The sequence below is a fragment of the Bos mutus genome, chromosome 8, assembly GCF_027580195.1.
Source record: "Bos mutus isolate GX-2022 chromosome 8, NWIPB_WYAK_1.1, whole genome shotgun sequence".
In the NCBI taxonomy this organism is placed as follows: domain Eukaryota; kingdom Metazoa; phylum Chordata; class Mammalia; order Artiodactyla; family Bovidae; genus Bos; species Bos mutus.
In genome coordinates this window covers 26,041,449-26,063,548 of record NC_091624.1, presented here as the reverse complement: position 1 = coordinate 26,063,548, position 22,100 = coordinate 26,041,449, and the positions used below count along the sequence as shown (strand labels likewise).

The 22,100-nt window shown below is 45.9% G+C and overlaps 1 long non-coding RNA gene across 4 annotated transcripts; it reads left to right on the top strand.

Moving 5' to 3' along the window:
- The first annotated feature begins 1,018 nt into the window (after positions 1-1,018).
- LOC138988870 (uncharacterized) lies at positions 1,019-21,211 on the top strand. Of its 4 annotated transcripts, none has more exons than XR_011465066.1 (6): positions 1,019-1,572; positions 8,545-8,700; positions 10,343-10,425; positions 14,022-14,141; positions 14,826-15,016; positions 20,392-21,211. It is a non-coding gene; the product is annotated as an uncharacterized lncRNA (long non-coding RNA). The 4 variants fall into 4 exon arrangements; XR_011465067.1 differs by lacking the exon at positions 8,545-8,700 and adding an exon at positions 2,275-2,395 and having other exon boundaries at positions 1,439-1,572; XR_011465064.1 differs by lacking the exon at positions 8,545-8,700 and having other exon boundaries at positions 1,429-1,572.
- The last annotated feature ends 889 nt before the right edge of the window (positions 21,212-22,100 follow it).

Here is a 22,100-nt window from a genome sequence, read left to right as displayed (position 1 = left end):
AGAATACTGGAGTGTGTTGCCATTTCCTTCTCCAGGGGATCCTCCTGATCCAGAGACTGAACCTGCAGCTCTTATGTCTCCTGCATTGGCAGGCGGGTTCTTTACCACTGAGCCACCAGGGAAGTTCTAAATCAACTATACTTTAAAAAAGAGAGAGAAGAAGAAAAAGAGAGAAATAAGTAAATAGCATGTCCTATTCCCTAAATAAAACTTCTAAAGAAGAGAATGCTTGGTTTTCTATTGACTGAACATCTTACACAATGCCTGCATGTGTGATGAGACACTTAGAAAGGATATAAGATTAGTTAGCCTACAGGGCAGCCACATGTGCTCATGAGAAAAATAAGAGAGGGGAAAAGGTGGTGAAGCAGGAATCCAGCCATCACCCCTCTGCCTATATACTCTTCTCCAAAGCCCCAAGCCCCTCCTCTTCGAAGAGCAGATTGTACAATAACTTGGTGCACTTGGCTTTGGGGGACGGCAGTGGCAGGCAAGTGTTTTAATGGAGATGGGACTTGAGCTGTGTGAATTCAGGCTACAGTCCTACCCTGATGGCCCTTTCTTCCCACTTCAGCAGGGGAGCCTGTAGTTCTAGGTTCATTGCTAAAGGGTCGCATTTGCCCACCATCAAGCTTGGGAGAGGTCACTGTCCCCGTGACTTCCCACACTCTGGCTTCATTGAAAGCCACTAGGGTGGGTAAACATTGACTCTGGAGTCATCCCAGAGCTGGTGCAAAGGTACAGGAAGCAGTTCTGGGCTGTCCAATGCTGCCTACGTGCTGATGGCTCTGGAGAGGGTGGTAACAAGGACAGAGCTGCTTCCTGGAACAAGGCGTAGATAAGAGGTGGCTTGTGCTTGAGTTTCCGTTGAACTTCACTGTGAGTTACAAAATCCTATGTCATAACTACTGCACATAGGATTTTTCAGTAGTGACTTCCCCAAGAAGGACTCTGTGTATATATAGAGAGAGGGGAAAGAGACAGGGAGGAGGAGAGAGAGAGAGAGACGGAGAGAAAGGGAGTGTATGTGAGCAAGCATGAGTTCCTTTTGATAATGATTTTGGAAAATGTTCAGAGAGGCCAAAAATAATGAGCGGATCTTCGGGTCTTGGGGGTCTCTATGCAGAGAGACACACCCCCTCAGCCCACCCTGTGCTGAGAAACAGCAACAGGCACTGTGTGGTGGCCATGGGGTCCCCGAACCCGCCCTTCCCTGTGCTCGCTGGGAGGGGCTTCTCATCTTGGTTGTCAGACCTTCCACGCTGTACTGACCAACTAAATCTACAGCCTTCCTTGCAGGCTTTTTCGGGCTTGTAGGAGAAAAATGGCATGTAGAGCTAGGTTATTCCAAAGGGTGGCGGGAACTAAGTCCACTGGAGGCTAAAAATAGCCAGAGCCCAGCCAGCTTGGTCAGGTCTGCAGGCCTAGGGACCGCCTGCCGTCACCCTGGCCCTCCCCGGGTGCCACATGCCGACGCTAGTTCCAGGAGGTGCTCAGAGCCTGTTACTCATATGTCAGATTCCCACTGTCGTGATGTTATTTCATGCACCAACTGCGTTTTCACAGAAAAGCGTGAGTCACTCCTGAGTGGGGCTTTGGGAAAGAACTTGGCCAGGGTAGGAGGGAGCGGCTCTCATAAGCCGGAAATCTAGGCGGGGAAGGGGCCTTTTATAGCATCCTGCGTTGGCTTTTTCCGTAGGTTAATTTTTATCTTAACAACCGAGATAAGGTTGAATGATCTTTTTATAAGAAATCTATTTAAATACAAGGGAATATTTGAACTTCTTTTTAAAAGACGAGGGCATTTTTTGTGGTGCTCAATTTATAAATAAGATAGATTAGGGGTTGTTTGATGGACATTTACAACGGCAGTGACTCTTGCGGGGTATTCTCTCCGCACCACTCTGGGGACACAAAATACCCTTTGTTCTAGTCTGCAGGGACAGCGGCTCTGATCAGCCGGGCATGCCTACCCCAGAACCCTCCAGACAGGGCTTACTGCTCGGGAACAGATGGTGATTTTTCGAACTGAATGCTATTCTGGTGCACTTACTTAGGAAAAAGATCTAAAAATAGACTTGAATGAGCCTAACCTGCAAAAATAAGTTGTCAGCTTCTTTTTACTCCTTCTGGGTTGAAAACAAAGCTGTCAGCAATTTCTGTGCGTTGAGGAATCTGTGTGCTTTCTTATTTTAGAGAAAGCTTTTTCAGTAGGACTGCAATTGAGTCCCCTTAAATCTCTCAGTGTCAACAAATTACCATCTGTTGTTCTAGAGACTCTCAAGCTGATGAGTCCTCCTCCCCACTTGAAGCTGGAGACAGGTTGCCCATCTGGAAAACGGGGCCTGAGGGACCAGCTCTGTGCCCCTGGAGGGGCTTATTGCAGGATTTCAAGGTCAGCCAGACCCCCTGAAGCCTGATGCTGGGAGCAGTTTTCCCCTTGGTGCGGTGAAGGCACTCGGCTTGGAGATGGGGTAGCCATGAGGTCCGGGGTGGCGGTCCGATGCCTGTCGTGACTTGGGTAGTGATGGCCCCAGCACTGGACTTTGAGGAGATGGCCAAGCACTCACCTTCTTCACAAAGCACCTGGTGCTGTCTTGCCTGGTGGGCAATGTGCGCTGGACTTGTGGGGATTTGGTACAGTATTATTGTCTGTGAAATGAGGCTCCCCCCATACTAAACAGGGTGGGTAAAACCTAGAGAAGTCGAGGGCAGGTGGAGCCCTTGTTTATCCTGGAAAGGACTGGCTTGAATTTGAGAAATAAAATGAAGCTGGAAACAGCACTTCTTCTTGTGGAGAATTGTGCTGGTGATACCCACACTCAGTCTAGGCCCGAGGCTCTCGGGACCGCACACCCTTCTGAGCCTTCACCGTGGTCGCGTGGGCACACAATCCACACCTCCCCCTCTCCCACACAAACCACAGACACACACCTACACTGCTGAGATGATGAGCAGTTTTTCCTGGGATGGAGAAGGTGGGATATCAGAGGAGAAAAAGTTAGACTAGGGAGATACTTGGTGGTGAAAGGGATGGAGAAAAAGAGGCTGGGCTGGGCGAATGCCAGAGGGCTGCTGGGCTCTAAGAACCTCCAGGCTGGCTCCCTCAGGCCACCCAAGAGCGCTCAGGTGATGGTCAGTCTTGGACAGTGTTGGAGGCTCTGGGAATCTGCCCAGCCAGTTTCTGTTTGATGAACTGTTTTGATGGAACGATCTCATTAACCATGAGTTAATTTAGCCTGTGTGTGCTGAGTTGGAGAAGCTAGACTCACCACTAGCCATTTTCCCAGGCTGAGCTGGGTTGGAAGCCCACACACCTCCCCTCTATGCACAGACTTTTTCGGAGGGAGCATCAGTCCATTTGCCAACCAGAGGCTCCAGGTTCCTATGGACAGTAAAGGGTGCTCTGTGCATGCCTGGCTTCTAGCGAGTGACACTAAGAAAGACCATGGTGAATATATGTGTGTTTTGGACACTGCATGACAATTCTTAACAGTCTTTCTTCCAGCTAAAAGCACATGGAAGAATCAAAGGATTTTGACAATTTCAAAGTAGTTTGAAAGGTTGCCAGTGACTGGTCTAGGTCCCAAATTTTCTTGAAAGAAAAATAAAGTTTTAAGAGGAATAGAAAGGACAAAGTACCTCAAAAATTAAGTGGAGCAGATCAATGGAACTTTATGGTCTTTAAACCTTGGAAGAACGTCTGTCCTACCCTTGGGCTGCTACCTGTAGTCCAGAGAGCCATGCATCCAGCTCACCCAGTCACAGCCTCTGGCGATGTGATCCCGAGAGAAAGTGTCTGGCAGTAAAGGAAGGAGGTGGAGGGAGTACCTCTCAGAAGAAACGATCAAGAAGATATATGGTCAATGCCCTGTGTCAGCAAGGATCTGGGGCCAAAGGAGGGGTGGTGTGTCATAGCAATGATGCTGGAAATCCAAAGCCACACATTTAAAAAGAAAGTTCTCATTCTTTGTCAAAGCAGTTGAAGTTCTAGGGATTTGTCTTGAAATACTAATCAAGGGTGTGCACACAGACGGTTAACCTCTGAAACAAACAACCATAACAATAGGGGTGGAACAAATACATTTTAACACATGTACTCCATGTACTGAGACTGTGTTGTTTGTAGAAGTGTGTATATGATTGTCAAAGAAGAACATTTTCTGTGTGCTGTTATATGAAAAAAAAAAAAAAAAAGGTTACAATTCAGTCCATGTAATATGGTTCAATTTTCATGCAATATAATACCTTTCCTAATTTTTCTGCAATTGTATTAGTTTTCTAGGGCTTCCCTGGTGGCTTAGATGGTAAAGAATTTGCCTGCAATGCTCGACACCCAGGTTCAATCCCTGGGTTGGGAAGATCCCCTGGAGAAGGGAATGGCAACCTACTCCAGTATTCTTGCCTGGAGAATGCCATAGACAGGGGAGCCTGGCAGATTACAGCCCATGGGATTGCAAAGAGTCGGACACACCTGAGCGACTAACATACACACGTTAGTTTCCTACTGTGGCTGTAGAAAATCATCACAAACCTGGTGACTTCAGACAACATTCTTCTGTTATCTCACACTTCAGTAGTTCAGAAGGTTGACATGGGTCTCTTGGGGCTCAGAGCAAGGAGTCAGTGTGGTGGTTCTGTCTGGAGGCTGCAGGGGAGCCTTTCCAGCTGCTGGTCATTTGCATCCCTGTGATCATGTCCTCACTCCTTCAGAGTAGCAACAGCAAGTTGCTGTCAAGTTCTTTTCCCACACTTCTGGTCTCTCGTGTCCTCACCCACAGCTGGGACCTGAGACCATGTTGGATGCACTCAGCTGTCCAGGAAAATCTCCCTATTTTAAGGTCAGCTGCTTAGCATCCTTCATTTTAATTTCCTGCATTTCACCTTCTACCCTAATCGTCCTTTGTCATGTAGCCTAACGTATTTATAGGTTCCAGAGCTTAGGACACAGACATCTTTGAGGGGGACAGTATTCTGCTCACCACAACACAATGCTGTGCTGTGAAAAGTCACTCCACTTGTTTCCTATTCTTTGCAACCCCATGGACTGTAGCCCACCAGGATCCTCTGTCCATGGGATTCTCCAGGCGAGAATACTGGAGTGGGTTGCCATGCCCAGATAAGAAAGCCTTTCTCAGTGATCAGTGCAAAGGAATAGAGGAAGACAATAGAATGGGAAAGACTAGAGACCTCTTCAAGAAAATTAGAGATACCAAGGGAATAGTTCATGCAAAGATGGGCAAATAAAGGACAGAAACAGTATGGACCTAAGAGAAGAAGAAGATATTTAGAAGAGGTGGCAAGAATAAACAAAAGAATTACACAAAAAAGATCTTCATGACCCAGATAATCACAATAGTGTGATGACTCACCTAGAGCCAGACATCTTGGAATGTGAAGTCAAGCGGGCCTTAGGAAGCATCACTATGAACAAAGCTAGTGGAGGTGATGGAATTCCAGTTGAGCTATTTCAAATCATAGAAGATGATGCTGTGAAAGTGCTGCACTCAATATGCCAGCAGATTTGGAAAACTCAACAGTGGCCACAGGACTGCAAAAGGTCAGTTTTCATTCCAATCCCAAAGAAAGGCAATGCCAAAGAATGCTCAAACTACTGCACAATTGCACTCATCTTACATGCTAGTAAAGTAATGCTCAAAATTCTCTAAGCCAGGCTTCAACAGTATGTGAACCACGAACTTCCTGATGTTCAAGCTGGATTTAGAAAAGGCAGAGGAACCAGAGATCAAATTGCCAACATCCACTGGATCATAGAAAAAGCAAGAGAGTTCCAGAAAAACATCTACTTCTGCTTTATTGACTATGCCAAAGCCTTTGACTATGTGGATCACAACAAACTGTGGAAAATTCTGAAATAGATGGGAATACCAGATCACCTTGCCTGCCTCCTGAGAAATCTGTATGCAGGTCAAGAAACAGAACTGGACACGGAACAACAGACTAGTTCCAGATCAGGAAAGGTGTACGTCAAGGCTGTCACCCTGCTTATTTAACTTCTATGCAGAGTACCTCATGCAAAATGCTGGGCTGGATGAAGCACAAGCTGGAATCAAGATTGCCAGGAGAAATATTAATAACCTCAGATATGCAGATGACACCACCCTAATGGCAAAAAGTCAAGAGGAACTAAAGAACCTCTTGATGAAAGTGAAAGAGGAGAGTGAAAAAATTGGCTTAAAACTCTTCATTCAGAAAACTAAGATCATGGCATCTGATCCCATCACTTCATGGCAAATAGATGGGGAAACAATGGAAACAGTGACAGACTTTATTTTGGGGGGCTCCAAAATCACTGCAAATGGTGACTGCAGCCATGAAATGAAAAGATGTTTGCTCCTTGGAAGAAAAGCTATGACAAACCTAGACAGCTTATTAAAAAGCAGAGACATTACTTCGTCAACAAACGTCCATCTAGTCAAAGCAATGGTTTTTCCAGTAGTCATGTATGGATATGAGAGTTGGACTATAAAGAAAGCTGAGCACTGAAGAATTGATATTTTTGAACTGTGGTGTTGGAGAAGACTCTTGAGAGTCCCTTGGACTGCAAGGAGATCCAACCAGTGAATCCTAAAGGAAATCAGTCCTGAATATTCATTGGAAGGACTGATGCCGAAGCTGAAACTGCAATACTTTGACCACCTGATGTGAAGAACTGATTCACTGGCAAAGACCTTGATGCTGGGAAAGATTGAAGGTGGGAGGAGAAAGGGATGACAAAGAATGAGATGGTTGGATGGCGTCTCCGACTTGAAGGACATGAGTTTGAGCAAGCTTCGGGAGTTGGTGATGGACAGGGAAGCCTGGTGTACTGCAGTCCATGGGGTCACCAAGAGTCGGACACAACTGAGTGACTGAACTGAACTGAACTGAATTTGCCATGCCTTCCTCCAGGAGATCTTCCAGACCAAAGAATTGAACCCGCAGCTCCTGCAGCTTCTGCATTGCTTGCAAATTCTTTACCATTGAGCTACTGGGGAAGCCCTGGGCTCACCAATTTCTCTCTTGTATCCCAGGAGACTTCCTTTTGCTAGTGGCAGTAAATGCTGCTATTAAGATTCCCCCTGACTAATGTTCTGTAGATGTCATCACAAGCTCCTCAGTGTTTCGCTAGAAAACACAATAGCCTGTTGTTGGGATCTCCTCTGTCTTCACCCATTCAAACCTGAGCTGAGTTAAAAAATCCAAAGTATGCACTCGGGACTTCCGTGGTGGTCTAGTGATTAAGACTCTGAGCTGCCGATTCAGGGAGTGTGGGTTCGATCACTAGTCAGAGAACTAAGATCCCACATACTGGAGAGCACGGACTAAAGTTAAAAAAAAAAGAAGCACACCATTTTAGGGAGAGACTAGGCCTTCCCTCTTGAGAGCTTGCTGGTCCACTGTGGGTTTCTGGGCTGCACCCACTATTCTCACTCCCTTCCCAGCTGGAGGAGGAAAGGGCAGAGGACACTGAAGGTTGATTACAGCTGTGACTCTTCCATGGTCAAAGGGACCCTTCGAATGTGGTGTTTGACTTGAATTAGCTCCTTGGCCATCCAGGGCTCTGGTTGTGTTTCCTTTCCTTCATCTTCTCCTTGGATAAGTCCCTAAGTGGCTGACCTTTACCTGCCAGCATCCCTCCCACCAAAGGGACCCCAGGGGGGCAACCTGGCCACTGAGTTGGCCCCTTGGGAGGCCCCATCAGTCCACCTGGGATCTCCTCGTTTCTGGTGGTCAGGGCATGTCTGCTTTGCTTGTTCCCACTGGATTGCTCAAAAGTGTGTGTATGTGTATTGTATGTGTGTTCTCTGTTATTTTGTGTGTGTTGTGTATATTTTGTGTTGTGTTGTGTATGCTTTGTGTGGTGTGTTTCTCTGTTTTGTGGGTTATGTGTGTTGTGTGTTTGTTGCATGTGTTGTGTGGATTGTGTACGGTGGGGTATATGTGTTGTGTTATGTATGTGTGATGGGGTGTATGTGTGTTGTGTGCTGTATGGGTTGTGTATATTGTCTGTTGTATGTTTTATGTGTTGTTTCTGTTTTGTGTTGTGCGTGTGTTGTATGCATTGGGTGTGCGTGTGTGTTGTGTGTACAAGCAAAGGAGTCAGAGCTGGGCACTGTGCCCAGATGCCCTGACTGGCTATCTCTAAGTTAATGTGTGGTTTCCCCTTTCTTACTTTGAGTGTAGGTGGTATTTTATTTTCTGCTGTTGCTCTTCTGTGGAAATTGACTTTGTGAGGTTCAGGGGAAGAAGGTTTTGTCAGCATACATCTTTCTACTTTGGAAGAGAGCTGATCCATCATTCGGGGGCAGAGGAGGGTTTTGATCCAGGAGAAGCCTTTGTGGAGTGATGTCAGGAGTGGGGTGACAGGCTTGTCCCCAAGGTTTCATTTCTCTCTCTCTGCATTTCCCAGTAACTCCATCGTCATGGTGGGCCTCTGTTCATTTGGTTCTTACAGCTTCCTCCACTCATGTGAGAGAAGGCATACTTCTCACACATTAAAAGGAAGACTTAAAAATTAGTTTCTTATTCCTCTACTTTTAGAAATGAAATTCACCTCAGAGAGTTACAACTCTGTTCCTCAGTTGACAGGCTAAGAAGAGCCACTCTCTTTACAATCAAATAAACACCTTGGTCACATGGATTTTGGAACCAGAGGGATGGAAGTTAAACCTGCCTCTTCTACCAGTGGATGGCTTGGTCAGTTTCATGTCTCTCTGATTCTCCAGTTCCTTTTCTTTTTCCTTCCTCCTCCACCCCTTCCTTCCTTCTTTCTGTCCTTGTAAAAAGGGGGTGATAATAACATGACCTCACACTGCAGGGGCAACACACTGTAATGTACGGGAGCTGGCTCCCACCCAGATGGATCCAGGGGATCCGCACCTGAGAGAGGAACGGAGGTGGTGAGGGAGGGGATGGGCCTGGAGGGAGGAGTTGGGGGGAGAGCTGAATTAGGGGGGCTTGGAGGGGACAGCTGGTGGAAGGGAGCAGTGTGGGACAGAGGTAGGTCGGAACAGAGCTGATGCCAACAGTGGCCTCAGCCGACCCCCAGTTGGAGGGTCCTTCAAAGCATCCCTGACTTTGGGCAGAGGCTCAAGTCTTTCCACTCTATGCTGACCAGTCATTGGATGAAAGCTGCCTGGAGGGATGTGGTTTTGGGACAGGGACCTCCCTGTTGTTCAGTCACTCAGTCTTCTGACTCTTTGTGACCCCATGGACTGCAGCACGCCAGGCTTCCCTGTCCTTCACCATCTCCTGGAGCTTGCTCAAACTCATGTCCATTGAGTAGGTGATGCCATCCAACCATCTCATCCTCTGTTGGGCCCTACTCTTCCTGCCTTCAATATCTCCCAGCATCAGGATTTTTTCCAGTGAGTCAATTCTTTGCATTAGGTGGCCAAAGTTTTGGAACTTTAGCCTCAGCATCAGTCCCGCCAATGAGTATTCAGGACTGATTTCCTTTAGGATTGACTGGTTTGATCTCCTTGCAGACCAAGGGACTCTCAAGAGTCTTCTCCAGCACCACAGTTCAAAAGCATCAGTTCTTCGGCACTCAACCTTTTTTATATGGTTCAACTCTCACTACTGGAAAAACCATAAGTTTGACTATATGGACTTTTATTGGCAAAATAATGTCTCTGCTTTTTAATAAGCTGTCTAGGTTTGGTCATAGCTTTTCTTCCAAGAAGCAAATGTCTATTAACTTAATGGCTGCAGTCACCATCTGCAGTGATTTTGGAGCCCAAGAAAATAAAGTCTGTCACTGTTTCCATTGTTTCCCCATCTATTTGCTATGAAGGAATAGGACCAGATGCCATGATCTTCATTTTCTGAATGCTGAGTTTTAAAGCCAGCTTGTAAACTTTCCTCTTTCACCTTCATAAAGAGGCTCTTCAGTTTCTCTTCACTTTCTGCCATTAGGCTGGTGTCATCTGCATATCTGAGGTTATTGATATTGCTCCTGGCAATTTTGATTCGAGCTTGGGATTCATCCAGCTCTCATTTCATATAATGTACTCTTCATAGAAGCTAAATAAGCATGGTGACAATATACAGCCTTAATGTACTCCTTTCCCAATTTTTAACCAGCCCATTGTTCCATGTTTAGTTCTAATTGTTGATTCTTGACCTGCATACAGGTTTCTCAGGAGGCAGGTAAGGTGGTCTGGTATTCCCATCTCTTTAAGAATTTTACACATTTTGTTGTCATCCACACAGTCAAAGGCTTTAGTGCAGTCAATGAAGCAGAAGTAGATATTTTTCTGGAATTCTCTTGTTCTTTCTATGATCCAACGGATGTTGGTAATCTGATCTCTGGTTCCTCTGCCTTTTCTAAATCCAGCTTGAACATCTGGAAGTTCTTGGTTCACATTCTATTGAAGCCTCGCTTGGAGAATTTTGAGCATTACTTTGCTAGCATGTGAGGTGAGTGAAATTGTGCAAACCTCCCTACACAGGGGAATAGACCTTGCTGTCTTGAAGGGGATCTGGGTGGTATATCACAGCTTGGAAAAGAAGCAGGAAGCTGCATCACTGCATCTCAGATGCCCTAGCCTCTCCCGATTGTGGCACCAGAGAAAGCCATGCACGCCCTGAGGATGCGCCCTCCAGTCTCCTGCACTTACCGACCTACACCTGACTCTCACAAGGCATGAGAGTTCCAAGGGGCAACCTCTGAAGACAGAAAATGGGTCTGGGATCCAGGTAATCAGTAAAGAGCTGCACATCCAGTGTGGAGTGTCAGCTTCTTCCCCTAGGTCCCTACGGGCCCCTCACCTTGGCTGGGTAAGAACAGGTCACCTCAGACCACTGCAGACATTTCATGAAAAGATCATTCAGTGAATAAAGTCCCAGCATCTGGCTCGACCAAACACCTCCACCTTGCAAGCCTCCTCAAGGGACATGTGTGTCTGTGTCCCGGGCACTATAGTTTAGCAGAGCCTCAGTAATACAGAGGAGATTTAGTGTGGTTCAGTTATTGCCAAGTAACAAACCTTCTCCATATTTGGTGCTCAGCACTACACTATATTTTATTGCTCAGAATTCTGTGGATCAGTGTTCAGACAGGGCTCTGCAGGGCCAGCTCTTCTCCACTTGGCTTCAGCTGGGTGGTCTCCTGTGGGTGTGTTCAACTGAGAGCTCTACCAACTGGAATGTCCCAAATGGTGTCCCATCTCCAGAGCCTCTCCTGGGACCTCTGGTCACTCATTTCTCCAGCCAGGACCTCCTGGCAGCACAGTGACCTGACACTACTTGGGAGGAAGTAGATGCCCAAACCTTCTTAAGGACTGGATGCAAAAATCTCGGCAAGTCATTTCTGCTGCAGTCTGTGGTCAGAGCAATAGACTGGCCAGTCCAGTTTCAAGGGGAGAGGAAGTGACTCTAAGCCTGTGAGCTAGACCAGGAATTCAATGCGATTATATTTGGACAAAGAGCAACATGTGCCAATGTTGATCAGTACTCCCTACACAGCGGTGTTTACATTGCTGTGACCCGCTTTGGTCCTCAGCTGGTGTTCATGGTAGTTCCCTTGTGTCCGTTCTGTCCTAGGGAGCTTGCATGTGGGGTGTATGCCGCATGTGTTTGATGGACACAACCACACATCCTTGGCGCTTCTCTTTCTGGGGATGGGATTTATTCAAGGAGCTCCTTTGTGTGGAAGCTCGAAACATGACTCCCTACTGTGGTCTTCTAGGAAGTTTTTAAACTCCACATGCCTGAGCCCACCTAGGCTACTAGATCAGGATCTCTGGAGGTGGGATACAAGTTATTGTCCTGGTCAAGCCACAAATAGCAGTCATTGATTTCATGAATGGACATGTGCCTAGAATTTCAATCAATGTGTACTTTTTTAAAACCTAACTGCAGACAAGAAAGATACTTGGTACCAGAAATGGGAAAGGGTACAGTATGTGGGGTACCAGCCTGGCACAAACATTCCTGTGCTTTCCACCAGCAAAGTTGTTCACACTTATTTAACACATGAGATGAACAGCTTAGCCTTTTCTAGTTAATTAAGTAAACATAGAACTTGAGACCGGAATTGCGGACAAAAGTCTTGGGTTTAACTCCAGGCTCTATTGGCTGGCTCGAGAGTGAGAGACAGAGCAGCTGTCTGGATGTACTTGTGCTTACGGTTGTGGCTGTGACACGAGTAGTAGCACTTGAACATTCATAGTATAGCTTATGAATTATGCAGAATATATTTGCATTCTCATTTTGGTAGCAGCACTGAAAATAGAAGTAAAAAAAGTCTGGAAGTTAGAGCAAGAAGCAAAGGCAGCAAGGAGCAGAGCCAAATGATATTCTTAGAACTTTATATTTCAGGTGGAAAGTTGAAGTCACAAAACCAGACAGATCTCTCTTTCTTTCCCTAATTAATTATAGGTTGTGAAGTCAGGGTGTGGGCTGGTGTATTCCTTTTTTTGAAAAACCGCATTTGACAGCTCTAGGCATCCAGCATTTCATCAGTGTCTCCAGGTGCGCTGTAATTCATGTGAAATGTACACCTGATTGCATAACTGCATGATATTACCCGTGTTTCTCCATCAAGCACACTTACATCATCTCAGGAGGAGGAGGAGAAATCTCACAGCACTCTTGCACTGCGAGGGAAAAGGTGTCACTCTCTTCCTTTTTTAAAGGAATAACTTTAGATCTAAAAATAATTTTAAAATACAGTAGGAAACTGAAAAACATCCATTGTCCTTAAAATGTTCAGTAACCTGCCCTGCCTTTCATATTTTGGGCTTGCAGCAGAACAAAGTGATTCTGGTCTGGGTTTTCGAACCGGGTCACTTGGGTTCAGATTTGCCACCTACAAGGTCATGGGACCTTAGGCAGGTCATGTGGCTAGTCCCTACCTCAGTTTCCTAGCCTGTAAAGTGGAGGTAACAATTGTAGACCCCTTGTAGGATTGTTAGGAGGATTCAATGCATGAATATGTGTGAAGTGCTTAGAAGAGTTGCCTGGCACAGGGTGAAAATCAATTAACTATGATGATCACCATTATTCCTGACTGCACCCTATGGTTAAAAAAGTAGACACATGCACACACACGTGACAAACACATATGCACAATTACATGCACACGAACACTCACACATACATGCGCAGACACACACACAGACCTGTGGACACACACACTTTTTCCCACAAGCGATAGCATCACACTCTCCATGTGGGGTTGCAGCTTGCTCTTATTTTCACCTCACAATAATCATGAATTTTTTCCCAGGAGGTCTGCCTTCCTCCAGGGCTGCCACTCCTCTCCTGGTGGGCATGTGGTTGTTCTGAGGTTTCTCTGTCACACATGCAAGGCTTGGCCTGGGTTGGGGATACACAATTTTAATCACTCACCAAGATTTGTGCCGGTTTGGATTCCCGCTGACGGTGGAGGCCTCTCTCTCCACTTCATCATGGGAGTGGACAGAGCCCTGGGCTCTGCCAACCCAATCACTGAGAAATGCACTGTCCTTATTTTAATTTGCATTTCTGTAATCATTATTTGTGTGATGGCCTCTCACTTGTCTTGTGCAACGTGCAAATACTATTCTGAACCGTGTCAATGTATTCTTTGGCCTTCACTGTTTTATAGCTGATCCTTTTTTCTACAAACAACAACAAAAACCCATGTACAGACAATCCACAATTTACTCAAGCCTGTAATTTGCCAAATTAGCACATTTAGGTAAAGAAGAGTTCTAAATTTGGAACTTTGACATTGTTTCCAATTGTAATATTTTTGAAGTGCTCATCCTTACAAACCAAATCCATCATGCGTGTCATTCCTCCAAAAAGTGATCACCAAGTCCCTATCCGTGTGTGTGTCATAATGTTTTTAGGCATTTAGGTTACATCAGTAAACAAATTTTTTTAAGAGCCTGCTGTGTGGAATTTATGATCTATCCCAGATAAAGTGGGAACTGAGATGTGGGCACCAAGACCGGAGGTGGCTGCTCTGGGTGGAGTCTTGGGTTGGGGTCCCCAGCTTGCTTCATGGCCCCCACCCCCACCCCCAGGCTGTGATGGAGAACATGTATGCAGGAGGATAGATGGTCCTTCCCTCCTGATGACCTGGAGGCTACAAGGCAGGATGGGCCGATGGCACCTCTGAAGCACTGGAACTCTTTTCTATTCAGGTGAGAGAATGAAGCCCAGCCCCTGGGTGCTGGCCCACCCTTCCTGCCTTTCTCCAAGGGACGCTCCAAAGAGGAAGTATGGCTAATCACACTCTCACTGCTTTGAATGTGTACACACACAGCCAGCATCTCTGGACTCACTGGGTCTGGCAAGGGCAAGCCAGGCGTCTGGGTTGCCCAGAGGCCTGTAGGGACCAGCCCTGAGCCTGCACCCGGCTCTCCGGCCTGCCTCTCACACTAGTCAGTGAGGGCTGGCCCTGCACCCTCAGCTCCAGGTTGAAACACCCCAGAAGAACTTCAGGGGCTTTCCCTCAGCCAGTCCTTATCTCCGACCAAGCAGGTGGTACTTGTCACCAAGCCAGCCAGTCAGTCACAAGTGGGGCCATGTTTATAGATGGCGTTGCTGCTGAACCATGTGGCTGGGATTCAATTCCCCACATCCTCAGGGAACAATTCACAGATGTCTGCAAAACCCAGCACTGCCGTGGTCACTGTGGCCTTCGGGGAGCTGTGGAGCCACTGACACGGGGGTTGTGAGAGGCCCCATCCTTCTTTGACGGAGCCTGTGCTGGAAGGCCTTCCAAGGTAGTGATTGGGCAGTGTGTTAGTTTCCTGGGCTGCTGTAACTAATTGTCACCAATGTATGGCTTAAAACAGCACAGTTCTATCCCCTTTCTCTTCTAGAAGTCAGAAGAGTTTCACCAGGCTGAAGCCACGGTATCTGGGGAAGAATGCATTTCCTTGGTTGTTTCAGCTTCTAGAAGCCACCTGTGTTCCTTGGCGCTTGGCTCCTTCCTCCATCTTCAGTATGCATCACTCCAGGCTTTTCTCCCACCATCATACCCTCTTCCTTTCTGCTGTCAGTCTCCCCCTGGGTAAGGACCTATATGATTACACTGGGCCCACCCCCAAATCCTTAATCACACCAGCAAAGTCCCTTTTGTCATATGAGATGAACTTCACAGGTTCCAGGATTAGAAGTGGATGGTTCTGGGGGCTTGTTCAGCTGACCACAGGCAGGAACCCCTTGAATGGACATGTACTGATTCTCTGGGCAAGGGTGGTAGGAGGGGGCGTCCAGACAACGAGGGCAGCGCACACCACCATGGCCCAGTCCCGGTGAGTCAAGGAGTGAGCCAAGCAGAGCCACTGCTGACCAGGCCAGATCTGCACTGGTTAGTAGTCATACTGTGTCAGCCACCCTGAAGAGAGTGTGGGTCCTTATGGGGAACCATATACCAGCCAGGGAGGCTGGAGTGAGGGATGCAGGGCCAGCAAGAGTGCAGAGCAGTGGGCCATGTCTACCTCGACCTTTCCCCCAAATCCTGCAGAGTTGGGGAGATTAGGTGGAGCTGTGAGGAGTCCAGGGCCAGAGAGATTGGAGGAGAAATGCCTAATGGGGGACAGTGAACTTGGGGGCGCTGGGATGATTGGAAAGAGGGGCCAAGTGGACAGATGCTGGGAGAATAAAACTCACCAACCCGACCCTGGACCCATAGAAAACTGCCCTTGTGGATCTTCACAAGCCGTGGAGGCCCAGCCCGGGCTGCCTGCCTGCTAGTTTGGACCTTCTTACTCTCCCCTTGTTTTGTGACCATCTGTAGTGATTGATTTCCCTGAGCTCCTTGAGGGCCACATCTAAACAAATCCATGTCTCTGTCACCTTCAAAGTTCCCACCCAGCCCAGCACACCCACTGCTGAAAGCTTGTTCTACCCTGTGTGGCGAATGGGCCAGCGGCTGGCTGGGGATCAGGGTGAGGGACAGAGTCACCCCTGTGTGGGAGAATTCACAGTTGTCCTCAGATGGCACGGTTGGCGGGGAAGGGTCTGAGACCCCCTGGAGACTTCCAGCGACCCTCGTCCTCCAGTTGGCGGCTCACTTTATGTGCATGTGTGCAGGCATGCTCAGTCGTGTCTCAGTCTCTGCACCCTCCTGGACTGTAGCCTGCTAGGCTCCTCTGTCCATGGGATTCTCCAGGCAAGAATACTGGAGTGGATTGCCATGGCCTCCTCCAGGGGATCTTCCTGACCCAGGGATCAAACTCATGTCTCTTGCACTCCCTGCATTGGCAAGTGGGTTCTTTACCACTAGTGCCAGCTGGAAAGCCCATTTTATCTGCATAGCATTACACAAATAATGTTGATTTCAAGCAACTCTCATGTGATCCCTGACTGCTCTTAGATAACTGTAAGCCTTGGGCTGTTGCCCAGTACCTCACTGGTTGTCATAAACAAGGTCCCCTATGGGCTGACCTGACATCTGGCCCTCTGCCAAGGAGAGTGGCAGGAACTTGCCTGCATCTCCTGAAATGGGCCTGCGGTGTGGCCATGCATCACCCTGAGAATGCTGGCAGGTCCGAGAGGCCCATCCAGGTGAAGAAGCAGTAACAAGTCAATCCCAGGTGTCAGGTGGGGCACGAAGCAGGTGTGGGCCCCCAGGGACACAGGCCAATGTTAGGTGGCTGCCTCCATTCCTCTACCCACTTCACACCCTGAATAGCTCAGCTCTCCCTTCTTCTGGGGGGATGTTTAGCCCAAGGCTGATGGGAATGCGGGGCAGAGCCATGTAGCCAGGGCCTTGCTGAGAAGCATGTGTGTAATGTTCAGAGTCTCCGGCCAGGCCCCAGCTGCTGTCCAAACCTCTGCTGGCTGCTGCTTTGCCTCTCTGAGCTCCAGACGCCTCCCCAGTGCCCGTTCACATTCAACTGGACCCTCTCATGGCCTGAGCTCTGTTCCCTGCATCCCCAAATCCATCCACCTCAGAAATTTTCCCTGCCAAACCACAGAAACAATACTCGGCTTGTTCCCTGGCAAACACACCTTCTGCAGGCAAACTTGATGAGCCACAAGATGGGTTTATCATGAGATCAAATATCACACTGGAATTTTTTGATTGTCCTTAAAATGTGAGGGTAAATGGGGTCAGCCTCCTTCAGAGCAGTGTAAGCAGGTTGCAGACTGTTAACTTTGTAAAATAAAACCTCTGGTACATGGAAAATTAAAGGAATCTGTCATACAGAGTGAAGTGAGAAAGTGAAAAACAGATGTTGAATATTAATGCATATATTCAGAATCTAGGGCTTCCCAGGTGCCACAGTGGTAAAGAATCCACCTGCCACTGCAGGAGATGCAGGAGTTCGACCTCTGGGTCGGGAAGATCCCCTGGAGTAGGAGATAGCAATCCACTTCAGTATTCTTGCTTCGAGAATTCCATGGATAGAAGAGCCTGGCGGGCTACAGTCCATGGGGCTGCACAGAATCAGACACGACTAAGCATGCACTCATAGAATGGAATCTAGAAAAATGATGCAGATGAACCTATTTGCAAGACAGGAATGGAGCTGCACACAAAGAATGGACATGTGGACACAGTGGGAGAGGGAGGAGGGTTGGACGAACTGGGATGGTAGCATTGACGTATATACACCACCATACGTAGAATGAATAGCTAGTTGAAAGCCGCTGTACAGCACAGGAAGCTCTGTTCAGCGTTCTGTGGTGACCTGGAGGGGTGGGATGGAGGGTGGGAGGGAGGCTCCAGAGGGAGGGGATGTATGTATGCATATAGCTGATTCACTTTGTTGTGCAGTAAAAACTATAACAACACTGTAAAGCGATTATACTCCAATAAAAATTTTTAAAAGAAAATAAAGGGATCACTAGTGATGATGGGATCCCAGGACACGTGACTCAAACACATTCACTGTGGAGGTTGCAGAAGAAGAAATGGCCACATCATTTCCAGTTTGCCTCTGGAAGTAACCACACTGAGGCGAAGCTTGGGGCTGACTCAGAAAAACGGAGGAGCTTCAAGCACTCTTGTAAGACGTGAGGCGACCCAAGCCTCTGTGCTGTCAGCATCCAGCTGAGGACACTGCTGTCTGCCCTGTGAAAACATTCAGGAGTGGTTATGGGGCAGGACTTCTGCTCTGAAGCAAGAAATTTCTCAGCCCGGGAGTTGTGGGAATGTCCCTGCTCCTTGTTTGGGGCCAGAATCCTTCTCCCACTTCGTCATCACTCCAGGAATGATCTCACATGCGGATCAGGCTGCCAGGCACGTCTCAGACCTGGCATTTCTAGACACAAAGACCGAGATACCATCCCCACTTTTCTCTCCAGAAGCACAGGGGAAGATGAGGGATGTGACTAGATCAGCAGAGATAATCTTGCCTTCATTCATGTCTATTTACTTATCCATTCATTTATTTATTTAGGCTGTGCAGCACAGATTGCGGGATCTTAGTTTCCTGACCAGGGATTGAACCTGAGTCTTTGGCAGTGAATGCAAGGGAGTCTAACCAATGGATTGCCAGGGAATTCCTCATTCATGTCTATTTTAAACATCAACTAGGAAGTTTGACACCCTGAGTGTCATCAGAACTACCTTCATCAGTAGCTAATGCTTGTGCTTAATCATGTCCAACTCTTTGCAACCCCATGGGCTGTGGCTCCTCTGAAATGGGATTTCCCAGGCAAGAATACTGGAGTGGGTTGGCATTTCCTTCTCCAGGAGATCTTCCTGACCCAGGGATTGAACTAGCATCTCTTGTGTCCTCTACATTGGCAGCTGGATTCTTTACCAATGCGCCACTGGGAAAGCCACTTATCAGTAGCTAATTACCTGCAATTCCCACCAGAACTGACAGCTGTAAAATCACACTTCCTAGAGACTCTTCTAGGACAGTGCATCACACACAATCTTTGGTGAAGGACTGCATCATTTTGGTTGTTCTCAACCTCTCTTTTTTTAAAATTGTATTTAACTTTACAATATTGAATTGGTTTGCCATATATCTCTTAATCTCTTTTGGACTAGCATTTTTGTAAGACCAATAAGCATGAATTACTGAAAAATGGGCACACATTGGATATGGTCAGAGTTCAGATTGCTGTAAAAGTTCTAAACACTCACTCTTTGCTTTCAACGTCCCTGTCACGGAGCAAGATGAGCAGCTTGCTAATGGGTCAAGGCTGCAGACCACACCGGAATCATGCTGGCAGCCCAACGCCCCAGATTCTCTGTGTTCCTATTTCAATCACGAACAAGCTTTATATTGTTCTTATAAACCACCAGTACTGTCAGGCTGCCAGCCACAAAGTCTTTTGTCAGACCGTAGACCCCGAATTTTCAACTGGGAAATATGGTCACTATTGGTTTTCTATAGGTGTGTGTATTTCCCTCTCTGGGAAATCCTAATGAAATTATTCTGTGGAGGGATGCTTGGCCATGTTGAATGACACGTGGGCGTGTTCACTTGGTCAGAGTCACTGTTTGAACTCAGTTTTATCCTCTAGGTAGCATGCTAGTTCTTAATAACTAGCTAAAGAAGTTCTCACTTCTCATTATCACAGATCTTCTGAGCAGGAAGGTCACTTAGATACACAGTGAAAAACCACAAGAACATCTGTCAAAATAGAAACTGCAATGCTTTCTTCAAAGAATTCACATGTATACGTTTATAAGTTCTGCTGAACATGCCAGTTATAAGGAGCATAGGCCCATTTGCCTCCTGGATTTTCCTATATCATTCCCTTCAAAACACACAATTTTTCCAGGGTTCTAGTACTATATTTGGGTTTCTGCTAAACCAGTAATTTGGTTTTCTGGGTTTCTTTGACCAGAGTTCATTTTTCTTTCTTTTGAAGCAATCATTTATTACCAAACACTGCAAGATCTTAAAAGACATCATGAAATGAAGTTTAATATTACAATGGGAATTGAAGTTGGTTCTTAGTGGCTTGAATTAGTCATTTCTGTTACAGTGGAGCTGACTTCGATTCTGAGATTCTCACGCAAGTGTTAATTTGTTAACTTGATGCTTTAAAAAATGCCCTTTTTTAGAGGTCATATTTTGTTATGCTACAGTGCTGATGTCATGCTTTACTCAGAAAACATGTCGGGAAGTGTTCCTTCCGCCTCCTATTTCCTGAAAGAGTTTGTGCACTATTGATGTTGTTACTTTCTTGAATATTTGACAGGGTTCTCTTATGAAACCTGGTGGGTTTTGTTTGGAGTCTGGGTCTGGAGTTTCCTTGGTGGGGAGGTTTGTGATGACAAACTCAACTTCTTTTGTAAATATAGGGCGATTCCCATTTTCTCCTTCACCTTGTGTAAATTTTGGTAAGCTGTAGTTTTCAAGCAATTTGCCCATTTTATTCAGTTGCTGAAGTGATAGCATACAGTTGTTTACAAAATTGGCTTAGAGACATCTTGATAGTCAGTGGTTAAGAATCTGTCTTCCAATGCAGGAGATGCAGATTGTTTCCCTGGGCAGGAAACAAAGATCCCGCATGCCGCAGAGAAACTAGGACGTATCACAGCTAGAGAAGGCCGCACGCTGCAACGAAACATCCCGTGTACTGCAACTGAGACCCGATGCAGCCAAATACATAAACGTTAAAAAAACAATTGGCTTCTTATCCTTCTAATATCTAGAATATCTAAAATGATTACCAATCTTTCATTCTTGATATTGATGAGATGTTCTGTTATGAATTTTTAATTGAGTTTATCTATTTTGTTGTTTTTAAAGACTAGGATTTAGCTTTGCAATTTCTTGGCAGTGTTTATTTTCTATTTTGTTGATTTCTGCTCTTTATTACTTCTTTCCTTCCACTTACTTTGGGTTTACTTTGCTCTTCCTTTTTTTTTTTTTAAGTTTCTTGGGGTGGACATTTCTTCTTTCCTAACATATGTATTTTAAAGCTGAAACTTCCCTTTAGCCACTGCTTGAGCTGTATGCTGTACATTTTTAATATGCTGTTTTTTCACTATCATTCAGTTTGAAATATTTTCTGAATTATTTCTGATTTCTTTTTCTGCAACATGAATGATTTAGAAGTGGGTAGTTTAATTTCTAAATATTAGAGGTTTCCTTATTTATCTTATTGGTTTTGATTTCTAATTTAATTACTTTGTAGTAAGAGAATTTGCTTCGTATATTTTCAGATCCTTTAATTTTTTTTTCTGAAATTTACATTATGTGTAATTTTCTATGTGTATTTGAAAAGACTATCTAATGATGTATAAATAGAAATTAGGTTAAAATAAATAATGATGTTCAGCTCCTCTCTGTATCTCCTGATGTTTTTTCTAATTGATCAATAAGTCGCCAAGAGGACTTCCCTGGTGGTGCAGTGGGAAAGGATCTGCCTGCCAATGCAGGAGACATGAGTTCAATCCCTGATCTGGGAAGATCCCACATGCCATGGAGCAAGTAAGCCCATACACTGCAACCCCTGAGTCCATATGCTGCAAGCACTGAAGCCTGTGCTCCATAAGAGAAGCCATCGCAGTGAGAAGCCTGCACACTCCAAGAAAGAATAACCCCTGCTCTCTGCAACCAGAGGAAGTCCATGCAAAGCAATGAAGACCCAGCACAGCCATAAATAAGTAAAATAAATTGCTGAGAAATGAATGGTAAATCTCTTACTATGATTGCTTCTTTCTTCAGAAAACTAAGCAGAGAAAGGGACTTTTCATCTGATAAAGGACATCTGTGAGAAACCTAGGGCTAACACAGTACTGTCTATACTGTTGAAATACTGAGTACTTTCTCTCTAAGATCAGGAGCAAGATAAGGAAGCACGTTTTCTCTCAGCATTTGTGGTCAGCATTGCACTGAGAATCTAGCTATGGCAGTAAAACAAGAAGAAGATGTGAAAGACATAAACTGGTGGGGAAGAAATAAAACTGTATTTGAATGTGGCATGGTTGTTTATGTAGAAATATCAATAAATCTACAAACCCACTTGTATTAGTTGCAGGATACATGTTAATGTAAAAAATTAATTGCCTATGTATATATTAACAGCAAGCAACTGGAAATTATGTTTATTTAAAAGTTTCATTTGTAATATCAAATAGAATACTTAAAATGCATTTAACAAAAGATATACAGATCCTGTTCATAGAAAGCAGCAGAACATTGCTGAGAGGAACATTTAAAATGATCTGA